Raw genomic sequence first — 18427 nt, 5'->3', positions numbered from 1 at the left:
GATAGACACAGATACAATTAGACACACATATACAGATACAGGTACAGGTAGAAACCCTGCTACAGGTATGACCAGAGAGGTAGATACAGGTATGATATAGAAACAGATACACATACAGAGACATAGATACAGGTACATACATAGACACAGATTATTTGGGTGCAGATAGAAACTCAGATACAGGTACGGGTAGAGACATAGATTGATGAATAGAGAGAGACCAAGTACCAGTTAAAGATACAGTTTGAAGCACAGATAAAGACAAGGATAAGTCTGTCAAATAGATTCAGTTTCACATAGGGACACAAATCCATGTACAAACACAAATACAGGTACAGATAAAGACATAGCTTCATGTATACAGACAGATCCAGACACGGGTACAGATAGCGACACAGATACAGGTGCAGGTAGAAACAAAGACAGTAGTACAAGTGGAGAGACTTATTTACCATTACAGATAGAGACCAAGATACAATTACTTATAGGAGAAAGATACTGATACAAATAAAGACACAGGTATTGTTACAGAAATCGATACAGATGCAAAGTTACATTACAAATAGAGACAAATACCAGTACAGATAGGGACACAGATACTGTTGGATATAGAGACACAGAAACACTGATACTTGTCCAGTGGAGAGCCAAATGAAAGTACACATATGCAGGTATTTATAAGGACCCAGATACAGGTGCAGATTGAAACAGGGATACAGGTACCTCTCTCTGTACAGATACAAGTACAGATAGAAACACGGATCCAGATATGTTAATGACATAGATACAAGTACATATATAGTTCACACAGAAGTAAGGATAAACCCAAATACAGGTATTGATGAAAACAAAGATAATAAGTACAGATAGAGACTCAGATACAGTGACAAAGACACAATACAATTAAAGATGGAGACCCAATTATAGGTACAGATGGACACACAGACATAGGTGCAGATAGAGAAAGAATACAGGTACACACTGAGACATAGATATATGTACAATAAGAAACACTGATTCCTATACAGATACAGACCCAGATACAGTTACAAATAGAGAGACAGATACAGGTAAAGATGGAGACCAAGACACCAATACTTAGGAGACCCAAATACAGGTGTAGAGAGAAATCCATAGAGCGGCTCAGATATAGACAAAGATACTGTATACACACGTGGGTACAAATAGAAACACAGATTCAGATACAAATAGAGTCATATATACAGGTACATATAGAGATTCAGACACAGGTACAGATAGAGACACAGATACAGGTACTTATTAGATGTAGATACAAGTACCTTTTTTTTTCTTTAAGCACGAACCCAGTCCCCCACTCCCACAAATGATGCAGTCGAGTTTCCCACACTTGGGGACATCACAGGGGTCAGCACATCTGAAGTGCAATGAATAAGCCTCACCCTGGGAAAACCACCCTCATGATCACGGTATCTCCCCTGCCAGGTAAGTATTAGATACAAGTATCTTACAGATACAGATACAGGTACAGATAGAGATACAGACACTGATATTTATAAAGACAGATATGTAAGATAGAAACAGAGATACAGGTACGGACTGAGACACAGAAAGAAATACAAGTAGAGACACATTTAGAAGTACTCATAGAGACCCAGATACTGATAGAGCTCAGATACAGGTACAAACAGACACACATGTACAGGTACAGATAAAGATACAGATACAGAGAGTGACATAGATGCAAACACAGACAGAGACAGACACAGCTACAGATATAATTCTTCCCCATCACTGACATCAAAACTCAAAGGCGGCTTTAATGGCAACTGGGAGATGTCAAGTGCTAACAGTTGCCAGTATCATCAAACAGCATTTATAAATGCCTTTTAGAATTCTTTGACAGCTATGTTTCCTCTAAAGAAGTTCTCACTGGTAATGAGAATTATAAGGACAATTGGCTTTCCCTTTTCACTTGGGCAGCCTGGCAATTCAGAGCGTATGAGACAACCCCTCCTGTCAACGGTAGCCCTGATATTCTGCATATTCATACATTTCTTTGCTTTGCTTTGATTTTCTACTGTTGTTTGTGCTTTCTCTAGGCCTGCTTCTCTATTTCTATTGTATTAGATTGCACACATTTTTTAAGCTGTCTCAAATTTCTTTTCAAATGAAGCCAGGTGTCCATCAATGAAATGGAGGCAGCTATACAATACAGTGGTTGGAACAGACAGACCAGCGTCAAATTCCAGCTCTGCCACGTCCTCCGAGCTAAGACCCCACCCCTGTTCCCCCAGAGATGCTTCAGTTTGAAGGGAAAGGCAGCCATCTGGGTAGTGGACTCCGTGTGTGTGAGACTGCCGGCCTGGGCTGCCTCTCCCACACTTGCCCTTGATCCTTTGCCTGAGAAGGACTGAGGCCAACAGTACCTATGGGGAACAAAAGGCAATGATTAACAAGGCTCTGGGCAAGCCGACCCGAAGTATGAACCCAGCTCTGCAGCCAGCCACCCAACATAAAAGCCTCAGCTCTTGGCCTCAACCTCCTTTCGCCTTGCCCAGAACCTGTGTGAACTTGACCTGGGCCACAGGCCACAAGGCCAAATCCCAGGCTAATGCGGGTCTGGCTCCAGGTCCCAACTAGGCCCTTCTCCCTTCCCAGCTCAGTTTCCTCACCTAGTCAGCATTGTTCATATGTTTATAAAAAGGAGAAAAAGAGTTTCCTTTTGGTTTCTCCTTCGTACTACAGTAAGAAGTACATGTTCAATGTACGAAGATTTTAAAAATACAGATGACCTTCGGATGCCTGGTGGCTCAGTCCGTTAAGTATCTGACTCTTGATTTCGGCTCAGGTCATGATCTCATGGTTTGTGGGTTCTAGCCCTGCATTAGGCTCTGCGCTAACAGCACGGAGACTGCTTGGGATTCTCTGTATCTCTCTCTCTCTCTCTCTCTCTCTCTCTCTGATCCTCCCCTACTCTCTCTTTCTCTCTCTCTCAAAATAAATAAATAGACTTAAAAAAACAGAGATGGCCTTGTGATGAGTACTGGGTGTTGTATTTAAGTGAAGCACTGAATTCTACTCCTGAAACCAAATTGCACTGGATGTTAACTACAATTTAAATGAAACCACTCAAAAAAATACAGATGACCAAAAAGAAAACAGCGCCCAGTACTCACCCCCCAAACAGAGCCACAGTTAGTATTTTGCTGTGGGTACTTCCAGCCTTGATTCTACCAATGTATATTAGTTGAATCTTGGGAAATTGTTGTTTGGGCTGGGCAAAAATGGTTGAATATCTGCTATTGCATATGGCTTATTCTAATAATACATTTAAATTTTTTTTTTAATTTGAGTATAGTTGACACACAATGTTACATTACTTACTGGTGTACAACACAGTGACTCAATACTTTATATGTTGTGCTACGCTCAGCACAAGTGTAGCTACCATCTGTCACCACACGACGCTGTTACAATACCATTGACTATGTTCTCTCTGCTGTGCCTTTTATTTTCGTGACTTATTCATTCCAAAACTGGAAGCCTCCAATCATTTATTTATATATAAGCACATATATGTTAATTTCTTTCAAAATAGGATTATATTATACGTATTTATTTATAACATTTCATTTCTTGAAATACATAGTGAACACAGTTCCATTTAATATGGTTAGAATCCATATCCGCATTGTAGAGAATGTCTCAGTATTTCAATGTATAGATATATGATAATTCCTTTAACCAGCTGCCTATTTTTTATTATTTACTATGTCAGCTACCTATGAGTACTAATGAATCACTGCAAACCTTGGTGCCTTAAAATAACAATGATGTGTTATTTCTCATGATTTTGCAGGTAGGCCTGCTCTCCTTCTGCTGGGCTCTCCTGGGCTCCCTCATGAAGCTGCAATCAGGGAACCTCACTGAGCCTTAGTGTCCAAGGTCTTTATCGCAGGTCAGGCATGGAAACATGTAGTGCCCATGTAACTGGACTACTCAGACTCCAGCCCTCCAGAGACCTCCAGCATGACCCAAAGCCCCAGGCCCACATAAATGCACTCAGGCAGGACGATCCAAAGGCTCACAGGTTGTGTCTCAGGAGCCAGTGGCAGGCTAGTCTTTTCTTTGGAACATGCAGCCTCTGAGCACCCCAAGCCTACAGGGTAAACCCTTTACTGCATGTGTCTCCCCTTCCAACCCTGGCGGGTGGCATAGTGGCCTAAGGATTCCAAGAGGATGGAAATGGAAACTGCAAGATTTCTTAAGGCCCAGCCTTGGAAATCACACAGTATCCTTTCTGATGCATTGCACTGGGAAGGCAAGTCACAAGTCCAGCCCAGGGTCAAATGGGTGGGAAAATTCACCCTACCGCTTGATGAAGGGAACAGCAATATTACATCGCAAAGGAGGATGGACACAGGGAGGTATAATTCATTGGGGGCGTCGTTATAACAACATACCAAGCAAAATCTCTTCTAATTATTTGCCATTATAAGCAGAGCCATGATAGTCACCCTTATCTAATAATTTTCCATCGATAATGCACTTTCTTTTTCAACATTTATTGTGAAATATTCCATACATATAAAAAGTATACAAATAATGTAAAAAGCACGTAGATGTTCTAAGTTTAAAGATTTGTAGACTTAAACCTGTGTAGACTTTTCCTTTGCAATTGTAGGTTTTCCATCTGTAGGACAGTGTCAAATTCCGACACTTAAATATATTTAATATGTGATTTGGGTATTTCTGGATTCTGTAGCAAAGGAATACAAATGGAAAATCTGTCAACTTTGTGAAATTTTTGACTTGGATAAGTAGTGAGAAGAGAAATTAGAAAAAATGTTTGTTACCTTAATATGGGCATGTTTTTGAATTGGCTATATTTTTTAAAGCACTGTGGAAGTTTGTTTTTAATAAAAAATCACAATCTGAATTATTCTAAACACACTTTTAAAAGAATATGATGGGATGCACTTACATTTTTGCATGTATGTCAATGGCTTTCTTAGGGTACCCCCCAGGACTATAGTATATGCCCTTTGCACAAATGTTATATGTGTTGCTGAATTTCCTGCCACACATGCTGTCCTAATTTACTCGCTCACCCTTCTTTTGCAGCCTCAATAAGTGAAAATAATTTTTTGTTTCATTTTGTATTTTTTATTACGTTGAAGTTTTTGTATATTTAATAATTATTTGCTTTCTTTATTTTTGTGGGCTTTTTGTTTGCATTTATTTTTCATTTTTATTTTTTTAACTGATGAACAGATTTTTTAATTTTTTTTAATTTTTTTAATTTAAATTCAAATTAGTTAACGTACAGCGTAGTCTTGGTTTCAGGAGTAGAACCCAGTGGCTTGTCTCTTAATATGACACCCAGTGCTCATCCCCACAAGTGCCTTCCTTAATGCCCATCACACATTTAGCCCATCCTCCCTCCCACCTCTCTTACAGCAGCCCTCAGTTTGTTCTCTATATTTAAGAGTCTCTTATGGTTTGCCTCCCTGTGTTTTTGTCTTATTTTTCCTTCCCTTCCCCCATTCATCTGTTGTGTTTCTTAAATTCCACATGAGTGAATCTATGATATTTGTCTTTCTCTGACTGACTTTTCTAAAAAATATTTATTTATTTATTTTTGAGAGAGAGAGAGAGAGAGAGGAAGAGAGAGAGAGAAACAGAGTGTGAGTAGAAGAGGTATATAGAGAGAGGGAGACAGAATCTGAAGCAGGCTCCAGGCTCTGAGCTATCAGCACAGAGCCCGACGCCGGGCTCGAACTCATGAACCACGAGATCATAACCTGAGCCAAAGTCGGACACTTAACCAACTGAGCCACCCAGGCGCCACAACTCTGACTGACTTTTTTAATCATTTTGTAATTGTGGGGTTTGTCTTTTGCCTATCGCTATTGGTAACTCTTTTATGTTAAGGATATTAACTGGCTATCTGTCCATTTCGGACTTAAGAAATATGTCAAGATGCATGAGGAAGGTACGATGCAGTTGTTCTTAAGCCCATTTTATAGATGGGGAAAGTGAGGCTCAGAAAAGAGAATGCTCATAGTGACATAGTAAGTTCGTGCAGAAGCTAAGGGAGGAATCCAGGCTTCTGTCTCCCAGCCCAGATCACTTCCTCAGCACCACAGGCCTTTTTACAGCACTGACATTCTAGAAGGAGAGGTGACCTTCATGGGAGTCTGAACTGAAGCTTGGAGCTTAGCCCCAAAAGCCCCATCCTCGAAGGGGAACAGGAACAACATTACTGGGGGAGGGGGCCAGTCCCAGCAGACACTGGGCTTTCCACTCCCACTGGCCACAGTGAGACAGTGGGTTTAAGGAAACAAGTGGACTGGCTGAAGGTCAAAGCTTGTAAAACTGGAAAAGAAAAGACCTATTATTTCTTCCCTCCCCCGGCAACCCCACTGGGGCTAAGCATACTTTGCACCTGGTTTGCAGAGGTCAAAGGGTTCAGAGGAGAAATCCATTTATCTTTACTTTTCTCAAGTGACTGTGGTTAACCTGTCACCAGGCAGAAGACCTTGCTCTACCAGATCAGGGCACCTGCTACTGCGGGTCAAATCCAGCTTTCGGCGGCCGCACCCTGTTTATCCATCAACATGAAGCTCTGGCTTGTTCTTTGCTAAGCGACAGCCAGCGGGTGCTTGCCCTTCCCCCTCAAGACAGTCCTTGCTGCATGCTCCTTTGCTTGAGAAGAGTGCAAAGGGAAAAATGTTCTATTTTTTTCCATCATGTGCACAACAGGAGGAAGGATCCTGCCCGGCCCACAGCTCCAGCACTAACATCTGTGAGACTTCAGATAGCTCCCCACCCTCTTGGGACCTCAGCTTCCCCCTGTGAATGATAAGGATTTGGACTTGATGCTCCCACAGGATCCTGCTAGGCCTCCCATCTGGGATCTCTCTGTTTATTATGCCAGGATGTTTGAGTACCCATTTCGGGTATAGCCAAGACCCCCTCTGTAGGAAAGTCCTCGGCGTCAAGAAGGCCTTCAATGGAACAGGCAGAGGACAGGTGCCGTAAGGTGATGTGAGAGGACCCAGTAAGATTTCCAGGGTTTGGTGGCAGCAACAGAAACTGACCCAGATAAACCAAGAGCCCCAGAGTAGGGCCAGGGCCAGCTCCTCAGAACTAAGACTGACTTTCATGCTTCTCTGCTGGGAGAACCCTCCCTTCCATGGAGGTGGTAGAGATGCACGGGAAGGAAAAAGTACATGAAAAGATGTTCAATGTCATTAGCCATTACAACAATGCAAATCAAAACCACCGAGAGACCACTTACCGCCTACTAGGATGACAATAATCAAAAAGGTAGAGCGTAACAAGCGCTGGCAAAGGTGTGTTGAAATGAGAACACTCAAGCGTTGCTGATGGGGATGTAAAATGGTGCAGCCACTGTGGGAAACAGTTCTGTGGTTCTTCAGTAAGTTACACATAGAATTAGCATATGGCCCAGCAATTCCACTCCTAGGTCTAGACCCAAAGACAATTGAAAGCATATGTGCACAAAAACTTGTACACACATATGTGTAGTAACATTATTGATAATAGCCAAAAAGTGCAAACAGCCCAAATTTCCATCAATTGACGAGTGCATAAACATGATGTGGTGTACCTACACATTCGTAAAAAGGGATGGTGTGCTGATACACACTGAAAACATAAAAGACCACACACGACATGATTCAGTTCATACGAAATGTCCAGAAGATGCCTACAGAGAAACACAGAAAGTCAATTAGTACATGTGTTATATTTTACAATGAAACAACAAACCCGAAAAGAATAGCCTGGCTTGGGCAGGGCAAAAGATTTTGTTCTCATTAGAGTCTCACACCAGTCCTGTGAGAAAAGACTTGGAAAGGAAAAATAAAATAAATAAAGCTTAAATATACAACCTAAAAATTTATGGTAAAGAAAATTCCTGTGTGGTTACCATCGGACTCAAGAAACAGAAAATTGGAAGCACCCAGAAGATCTTGTAGGAGTTTGGTAGGGCTGTCATAACAAAGTACCACAGACTGGATGTCTTAAACAACAGAAATTTATTTATTTATTTATTTATTTATTTATTTATTTATTTCCTCACAGTTCTAGAAGTTGATCTTAAGATCAAGGTTTCAGCAGGTTCAGTTTCTTCTGTGGCCTCTCTCCTTAGCTTGTAGACAGTCTTCTCCCTGGGGCCTCACATGATTTCCCCCTGCCCCCAGACCTCTTGGTGCATGTCTGTGTCCTAATCTCTTTTCATTATAAGGATACAAGCCATATTGAATTAGGGCCCATCCTAATGACTCATTTTAACTTAAAAACCCTAGCTCCAAATATGGTCACAATCTGAGGTACTAAGGGTGGTGATTTCAATATATGAATGGGTGGGGGGTAGCTCATAACACCCCTCATGGTAACAACCTTCTTCATCCCCCACCAGAGGTAAACACTATTTTGACTTTTATAGTATCGACTACTTGCTTTTCTTTATAATTGAGCCATCTGTGTGCATCTCTAAACAACAGAGTTTAGTTTTGCCTGTTTATGAATTTTGTATAAATTGAATCACACAGCTTCTTTCACTCAGACAATGCCTATGAGATTCATCCATGTTGCCGTGGATATCGCTGAAGTTCATTCGTTTCCACTGTATGAAGATATCACAAATCATTTATCCATTCTGCTATAGATGGACATTTGGCTTGTTTCCACTTTTGTGAATTGCAGGTGAATTGCGGTTGTTTCCGCTCTGTGCTCATTATAAACAGCCTGTTGTTGTTTGCAGTCCCTTTCTTGGCCCTCATGTGCCTGCCCTTGTGTAGAGAGCACATGTAATTTGCTAAGTGATGCTAAACCATGTTTCAAACTGGTGCTACTGACATAGACTCCCATGAGCAGCCCAGAAGTTCCACTTCCTCCACATCTTCCTCAATCCTTAGAATTGTCAGACTTGTTCATTTCAGCCAATCTCCTGAGTGTCTGATGGCAACTCATTGTGATTAAAAGTTTTGTGAAGTAATTGTTCCAACCTTTTGCCCATCTGTCTGACTTTTTCTTATTAATTTGTCAGCATACTTTATATATTCTGGATGCAAGCCCTTTGCATTTATATGTATTGCAAATATCTTCTCCCACTTGGTGGTTTGCCTTTTCGTGTCTTTTGATGACGATCTCTATTGCAATTTATTAGCCTTTTATGGTTAGTGGTTGTTATGTGTGTCTTGATTCCAAAGCATTTCCTTATTTTATGAAGACATTTTCCAATATTATGTTCTCAACATGTTACTGGTTTACCTTTTCACCTTAGGTCTGCAATCCACCCCGAATTGGTTTTTGTGTGTGGTGCCAGGCAGGGCTTTAATTTCATCTTTTCATATGGACCTCTCACTGTCCTAGCACTCTTACACATTTGTCCTAGCACACTGACACACTTGTCATAGATCAAGTGTCCATGTATGCTCTTGGTGGGGTCTGGACTGTGACACTTTGTCCTAAGCTCTCAGCTGTTTCTTCTAGTTCAGCCAACCCCAAACAACCCAGGGCAAAAGCAATTCCAAGTGTCAGGCTCACCTCTCTTGATTCCCCACTCTCCCAGATCTTGGCTTGGTATTGTATTTCACTATCTAGTTAGCTCATTGATGCTTCTTTTAAATTTTCTCTTAATGTTTATTTATTTATTTTTTGAGAGAGAGCATGAGAGCAGGGGTGGGGCAGAGACACAGGGAGAGAGAGAAAGAATCCAGGCAGGCTCTGTGCTGCCAGCACAGAATCCTGGCACGGAGCTTGAACCCACAAACCACGTGAGCATGACCTGAACCTAAACCAAGAGTTGGATGCTTAACCAACTGAGCCACCCAGGCGCTCCAGCTCATTGATGCTTTTAAAGTGATATTTTAAAATATTCTGTCCACTTTTTGCCACGGGAGGTTTGGTTCAAATTACCTAGTCTTCAGTGATCAGACATCAAAGTCCAGAACACTTCCTTTTCCTTGATTAAAAAAAAAAAACTTTTTTAGTAAGAGATAATGAACATACAATAAAGTGTATAAAGTCTTCTAACCTTAACTGTACCCCTAGACGCATTTGTATGTATGTATGCACCTGTATATCCATCATTCACATCAAGACCAAATGTTTGCAGCACCCCAAAAGATGTCCTCATGTCCCTTCCCAGTACCCCACTCCCAAGAATATCCACTATTACTATCCACTATTTTTGCCTATTTTGAGCTTCATATAAATGGAATCATTTGATATGTATTCTTTTTGTGTCTCAGTGTTTTCTTTCAACATTATGTCTGCAAGATTTACTCATGTCATTGCGTATACCTGCATTTCATTACCTTTCATTATCACATGATATTCCACTGGATGAATATACCACAGTTAATTTTCTCTTTCTTCTGTTGACGAGCATGTGTGTTGTTTCCAGTTTGGGGCTGTTATGAATAGTGCCATCATGAACATCTTGTTCATGGCGTGTGGGTCTGGACCTATTTCTACTGGTACACACACGTAGGAGTGGAATTACTGCATTGTAGGGTATGCCCATGTTTCGGGTTATTTTACAATTAGTATCTTTCCCAGTTTTATTTAAATAGCATTGGCATACAGCACTGGGTAAGTATAAGGTGTGCAGTGTAGGGGCACCTGGGTGGTTCAGTTGGTTAGGCATCCAACTTTTGGTTTTGGCTCAGGTCATGATCTCACAGTTTCATGGGTTCGAGCCCTGTGCTAGGCTCTGCACTGGCAGTGCGGAGCTTGCTTGGGATTCTCTGTCACCCTCTCTCTCTGCCCCTCCCCTGCTCTCTCGCTCTCTTTCAAAAATAAATAAACATTAAAAAAGATAATAAACGTTAAAAAAAAAAAAGGTGTGCAGTATAGTGACTTGACCGACATATATTGTGAAATGAGTTTAGTTAACATCCATTATCTCACATAGATACCAAAACGGGGCGGGGGTGGGGGAGGGATGCTTCTTTCCTTGTGATGATAACTTTTAGGATCTACTCTCTTAACAACTTTCAAATATAGCAAATGCTTCGTTTTCATAAACACTACCAAGCAGCTTTTCACAATGAATCTACCAATTTATACTCTTACCAGCAATGTTGTCTGTCTTTTTTATTTTAGCCATTCTGGTGGGTGTGCACTGGTAACTGATTGTAACTTTAACTTGCATTTCCCCGTTGGCTAATGAGCATCTTTTCACGTGCTTATTGGCCATCCTGACTTTTTTTTTTTTTTACGGTAGTCCTTTAATTTCCTTTATATAATCTGTTAATGATTATTTCTGTCTTTAAGCTTTTTAGTTTTTCTTGGGTCAATATTGGTACTTTATATTTTGCTAGGAAATCACCTTTTTTCCCTCGACTCTTTCAAATGTATTGTCATAGAGTTTCTGTAACAGCTTTATTGAGATACACACGTGCCATACAATTCACCCATTTAAAGTGCACAGTTTGAGGCACCTGGGTGGCTCAGTCGGTTAAATGTCCAACTCTTGATCTCAGCTCAGGTCTTGATCTCAGGGTGGTGAGTTTGAGCCCTGCATTGGGCTCTGAGCTGGCCATGAAGCCTACTTTAAAAAATAAAAATAAAAAATAGGGGCACTTGAGTGGCTCAGTCAGTTAAGTGTCTGACTTCGGCTCAGGTCATGATCTCGCGGTTTGTAGGTTCAAGCCCCATGTCAGGCTCTGCGCTGACAGTGTGGACCCTAGTTGGGATTCTCTCTCTCCCTCTCTCTCTTTCTGCACCCTCCACTTGTGCGTGCTCTCTCTCTCTCTCTCTCTCTCTCAAAATAAATAAATAAACTTTAAAAATGAGCCAAGTGTCCAAGAATATTCAAAATGGCCTTTAAAAATAAAAAATAAAAATAAAAAATAAAATGCAAAGTTATATGGGTTTTAGCATACAGAGTTGTGCAACCATCACCACTATCTGATTTTAGAACATTTTAATTACCTGTCCCCTAAAACCCCATTAGCAATCACTCCCCCCATTTCCCCCAAACCCCCATTTCTCAGACCCAGGACATTCAAATGTCTATCCATGGGAGAAAATACATAATTTATAGTATATATACACAATGAAATACAGTAGTCAGAATGAATGAACTAAAGCAACACAATGTGCATGACTCCTTGTGATGCAATTTTGTGTGAAAAAAATAAGCCTTAAAAGATGCATATAGAGGGGTACCTGGGCAGCTCAGTGGGTTAAGCGTCCGACTTTGGCTCAGGTCATGACCTCATGGTTGTTGGGTTCAAGCCCTGCATCAGGCTCTGTGCTGACAGCTCAGAGCCTGGAGTGTGCTTTGGATTCTGTGTGTGTGTGTCTCTCTCTCTGCCCCTCCCCCTCTTGGCACTCTCTCTCTCTCAAAAATAAACATTTATTTTAAAAATTAAAAACAGAGGCATATAGAATGGTAGTACCTCTTTGTAAATTTAAATGCAACTGAAATTTTCTGATGTGGCTCTCAATGATTTCCACCTCCTGGTATTCATGCCCTTGTGTAATCTCCTCCCTTTGAGCGAGGGCTGGGCCTAGTAACTTGTTTCTAATAAATCTAACGTGGCAATGGTGATGGGATTTCACTGCTGAGATTAGGTTCCAAAGAAACTGTGACCTCCACGTTGCTCACACACCCTCTCTCCCTGGCCCTTCTCACTTGCTCTTCCTGAATGAATCAGGCACCCATGTTGTATGCTGCCCCGTGGAGAGGCGCATGTGACAATGAACGGAGGGCAGCTTCCAACCAACAGTGGGAAGCTAACCACTGCTTAGAATCACGTGAGTGAACTTGGAAGCTATCCTCCTCCGCACAAGACTGGAGGTGACTGCTACCCTCGCCAAGACCTTGCACCAGAGCCTCCAGCCAAGTGGTCTGGATTCCTGACCCAAAGAGCCAGGAGATAATAAAAGTTGTTATATTTCAAGCCACTAAAGTCTGGGGTAACTTGTTATGCAGCAACACATAACGAATATACGTCTCATTAAAGCAAACTGCTTGTGAGAAACAAGGGAAAGGAAAGGAGAAAGGAAAGAGGAAAGGGGAAAGGGAAAAGGGGAAAGGAAAGGAAAGGGGCGCCTGGCTGGCTCGGTCGATTGAGCGTCCAGCTCGTGATTTCGGCTCACGTCACGACCCCAGGGCGGTGGGATCGAGCTCCGTGTAGGGCTCTGTGTTGAACGTGGAGCCTGCTTGGGCTTCTCTCTCTCCCCCTCCTCTGCCCCTCTCCCCAGCTCACGCTATCTTGCTGTCTAAAATATAAAATAATAATAATAATAAAGCAAACTGCTTGCAATTCCCTGGTACTCACTATGCTGCTTCTTTGCTCTGGGCTTTTGTGTGTGCTAGTCCCTCTTCCCATCCCTCTTCATTTAGCTAACTGCTCTGTTTAAACAAATAGCTCCAGCTCCCCTCCTCCAGGAAGACTTCCCTAATTGGGCGCTGCCTAAATTGCCCCTCCTCCTGACTCCCTAGGAGCCCCCTGCTGACTTCTATTAGCCAAGTTACTGTATTTCAATTGCCTGTTTACTTAACTCTGCCGCTGTGTGCCTTCATTTCCATAGCCTCAGCCTCTAGTGGGATACTTGGTACTTAGCACGCATTTCAATAGGCAGGGTGGGTAATCACACAGATTTTGGAGTCAGCGGACATCAGTTTAAATCTACCCCCAACTATCTGTGTAACGTAACACAGGTCACTTAGCCTCTCTAGAACCTAGACCTTCTTACTCCTGGAGTAAGGAGGGGGTGAGCAGCCCCACAAAGTGCATTCCAGGCACTGCGCTAAGTATTTGATGTTCCCACTACAGTCCCGTGCGGCCTCTTAATCTTAGCATGATCTCCAATATCTAAATCAAGGTAGAAACTTTGGGGATTATGCTACTCAATCGGCTGCTTTTATTTCATAAATATACGCAGAAGAGGGTTTCTTGATATAGAAGTTAAAAGCAGTTCCAGCACAAGAGGATTAAAACAATTATGGCTAGCCCAATGTTTTTAAGTGACATATTTCAGCCTTCTGCTAATGTTTCATCACTGAAATATCAGCCCTTTTTCATGTAAACCACTGAGGGTTTGGACAGAGGACAAAAGCATCATATGTTCTACACATCTTGCAATGAGAACTGTCAAATGTTGCAATCAACATTGCCATAGTATCACCGCTGACATGCTTCCAAAAGACTTTTAAAACAAAAACCCACCACAGGCCTGGAACAAAATACACAGCCTAGGAAAATGTGCATCTCATATGTCCTCTGTGGATTGAAAAAACCAACTGTGGCCTGAGGCCAACAACAGGAAGGCTCTTTGAGCTTTTCCTCAAATGCTCCCAGTTTAGAAACAGATTTAGAAGTGTGACTATAGAAAGGGGGAAGCCCCCTTCTACCCAAGGGATTTAGTTTCCCTCCGGGGAAATTTCTAGCTCTGACACTCTGGTAAGATCATACTATAGCAGACAGATCCTACCAGGGTGTCTGCTGGAGGTTTCCCTGGGGGGGAAACTGATAAAAAAAAAAGCCTGAAAAATGCAAATTCCAGACTAGTCCTAAAATGGAAAGACAGGCTGACAGCATGAATGGTCTGTGATTCCAAGTTACGAACTTTCCCTTGTGGGGAAATGTGAGCTTAGACACTGCTAACCTTTGAGACGATTCCCTCTCAAACCTGCTACTCTTCAGGGGCTCTCAATTTTTTTAAAAAGTCTGCTACCCGTCCAGTGCCCCAAGTAAGAGGATAATAGACTCATTCTCAATTCCTCCTTCTTCCTCATCCACCCCACACCCAACCCCTCAGCAAGTCCCCATAATCCTAAGTCTCTCTTAAATCCAACTCCTTTTCCTACCCCCATGACCACCACTCTTGTCCAAGCCGTCAGCGTCTCAGCTAGATGGACTCCAACAACCACCCTTTCTCTCACCTTCCCTTGCAGCTCAGGTGGGAACCATAGACTGCAGGTGACAGGGATGGAATTTTACTTCCAGGCCTTATCCTAAATGCTGCTTTTCGGTGACATGGAGGTCACGGGTTGAAAATGGTGGCACCACAAATGGAAGGAGCTGGGATCCCTGAGTCACAATATGGAAGGCTGCCAGCGACATATCTCCTTGGACTGTAATGCCAGTGAGATACAAACCTTTTCTTGTGTTAAGTCACCATGTTAAGAATTGTGTCAACAATTGAGGGTTGCTCTTTGTAGAAATTGGCTTATCCTAACATCCTGCTTCCACTCTTGCCCCTCCCCACATCTTCTTTTCTCCTCACAGATGCCAGTGTAATTTAACTACAATATATATCTAAACATATCGCCATCTAGCACTCCCCAAACACCAACATATGAAAATTCTTAAATGCTTGCCCTGGACCTTAGGCAAGTTCAAAATTCTTAAGATGGCCTACAAGGTCTACCCCTGGTGAACTTTCCCCTGATCTGTCTCTATTCATTCATTCATTCGCTCATCCATCCATCCATCCATTCACCCATTTATTTATTCAGTGAATATATACTGAGCACCAACTATGTATCATCTGTAGCTATACTAGGTCCGGGGATAGAGTAAGGGTAAGAGAGAAAGGAGGAAAATCATTCGGGAAGCTATTACATTTGCCTAGGAAAAAAGATGGTGAGGACCTAAGCTACAGCATGTCTCTAGCTCTAACACTCCAGCTCTCATGGCACTTAATAGACAGATCCAACCATGGCACCAGAGTGGAAGATTTCCCTGGAGGGATACTGATAAGCAAAAACCTGCAAATGCAAATTCCAGCCTAGCCGAAAGAGGGAATAGGAGAATTTAAAGATATTTGCCTACATGCCCCTCATGAATGAGAAGAGGGGTGGGTCCAAGATATTTTAGGAAATACATTTGGCAGGATTTGGGAACTGACTGACCAACTGACTGTGGAGGGTGGGAAAAGGAGGCTAGGTGGAGCTCCAGATGGCAGGCTGTGGTGAAGAACACATCTGGAGGAGATCATGAGTTTATGCCAGTACCACACTGTGTTGATGATTGTTGCTTTGTAGTAAGTTTTGAAATCAAGAAGACTGAATCCTCCAGCTTTGTTCTTCTTTTCCAAGATTGTTCTGGCTATCCTGGGTCCCTTGAATCTCCATATGAAATTTGGGATCACTGTGTCAATTTCTACAAAGAAACCACCTGGGATTCTGATAGGGATCACACTGAATTTATAGATCAATTTCAGGAGTATTGCCATGTTAACAATCTTGTCTTCCAACCCATGAACATGGGATGTTTTTCCATTTATTTAGGTTTTTAATGTCTTTCAACAACGTGTGGTACTTCCCCTCACACAAGTTTTGCACTTCTTTTGTTAAACTTATTGCTAAGTATTTTATTTTGATGCTATTGTAAATGGGTTTACTTGGTTTTATTTTGAAATTGTTCATTGCTAAAGTATAGACATACAACATTGTTGTGTACTGATCTTGTATCCTGCAGTTTTACTCAACTCATGTATTGCTTCTGACAGTTTAATTTTTTAATGTTTATTTCGAGACCGAGCACAAGTGGGGGAGGGGCAGAGAGAGAGGGAGAGAAGAATCCCAAGCAGGCTCCAAGCTGTCAGCACAGAGCCAGACTCAGGGCACGATCTCACCAACAGTGAGGTCATGACCTGAGTCAAATTCAAGAGTCAGAAACTTAACTGACTGTGTGACCCAGGCAACCCTCTTCTGACAGTTTTATCTGGAAATTCCTTAGGATTGTCTATATACAAGTCCTGTCATCTGCAGATAGAGCTAGATTCATTCCTTCATTTTCAGTCTGATGCTTTTGCCTTTTCTTGCCTAATTTACCCAGCTAGAACTTTTAGTACAATGATAAGTACGAGTGGCACAACTGGGCATCTTTGTCTTATTCCTGAACGTGGTGGGAAAGCTCTCAATCTTTCATTGAGTCTATTAGTTGTGGGTTTTCCTAAGTGTTCTTTATCAGGTTGAGCAAGTTCCCATCTATTCCCAGCTTTCTGAGTGGTTGTTTTTTTTAATCACGAAAGGGTGCTGGATTTTATCAATACTTTTTATCTATCTATTGATGTGGGGTATTTTTTTTTCCTTTATTTTATTGATATTGTATCTCAGTTTCTTTTTTAAACTAAAATCTAGAGTGTCCGGGTGGCTCAGTCGGTTAAGCATCCAACTCTTGATTTTGATTCAGGTCATGATCTCACAGTTCATGAGTTTAAGCCCCACATCAGGCTCTGCACCTGCTTGAGACTCTCTCTGTCCCTCCTTCGTACTCTCTCTCTCTCATAAACAAAAAAAAAGCTAAAATCTTAGGAGCCTCAAGATACGAAACAGTGGGGGGTTGCTCTGGTGGAAGCAGAAAGTGAAGCCTGGGTTCCACAGGAAACTAGCCAGGGTCCGAAGAAGACGAAGTAGCCCTCGTGGCTGTCATCTAAAAGTCCTCATTGGGCCTGGCTCTGTCAGCCAACTAAGCCCTGACCCTCAGCCTCAGGAGGCCCTGGCTGGCAGGGCTGGCTGACTACAAGTACTTAGCCACTTTATCAACAGCAGCTCATTAGCATCCTGCAAATTGCATATTTATCCCGGCACAGGGCTCCAGAGCCAACTCCCCCACTACCCCTAGGGCTGAAGGGTTGATCTAGGGGCTTTGGAATCCTCAACACTTGCCCTTTTTTGATAGTATCTCTCGATTAAAGAGTTCAGATTCTTGGTTACAGCAAACCTTGTACTTCTAAAACCTTGATTATAATCAACCCAAAATACTGAAGTTTGGTGTTTCAAACAGATTGCAGACAGCCCACTGATTACTTTTTGGGAAGACTGATTAAGACACTTTATTACAGAAAATGAATGCATCCAATGTCCCCAAACACATTTGTGACAAGAACAGACACACAGGAGACACAGACAATAGTTGCTACATCACAGGCCTTGTTCTTTCCAAAGGATAAAACATCATTCAAAAATGGGGTAACGGGGTTGGGAGAGAGGTGGTTAGAGAAAGCAGGTACCGTCCTTTTGATTAAAAAAAAAAAGTAATAGGTTGACATTGCAAGAAGCCTTAAGTGGTGACACCATCCACTTGTAACTTCACAGAGAAGCTACAGACCATCATACCATTGAGAGGAGCCACTTTGTGCTGGGGTGAAAACGTGGACCAAGTGGCCTTAGCTGGAATCTTTAGAACTAAATTCCTTAGTCAAAGATCACTCAGCACAAGGGGGGGGGGGCACAAAAGTGTCATCCCCTTGCATAGCTGGCCTGTCTAGCTACAACCAGATAGTCACCACCTAGCAAGTTAGCTCTCCTTTGGGATTACAAGTTGAGCTTCTCTTCCACGTTTGATGAGGTTGACCGGTTCCCAAATCTTAGCCTGGTACATTGTATGTCAGGAGGCAGCAGTTTTAGCCTACGATGCCAAGCCATGGCTAGACGAAAGCGACA

General features: G+C 42.2%; 1 pseudogene; it reads right to left on the bottom strand.

Annotated features, from left to right (window-relative positions):
* Positions 1-1318: 1318 nt before the first annotated feature.
* LOC125932487 (uncharacterized) lies at positions 1319-1472 on the bottom strand (annotated as a pseudogene).
* Positions 1473-18427: the final 16955 nt, after the last annotated feature.

Source organism: Panthera uncia, chromosome X (genome assembly GCF_023721935.1).
Source record: "Panthera uncia isolate 11264 chromosome X, Puncia_PCG_1.0, whole genome shotgun sequence".
In the NCBI taxonomy this organism is placed as follows: Eukaryota; Metazoa; Chordata; class Mammalia; order Carnivora; family Felidae; genus Panthera; species Panthera uncia.
This window is presented reverse-complemented; position numbering and strand designations above follow the sequence as displayed.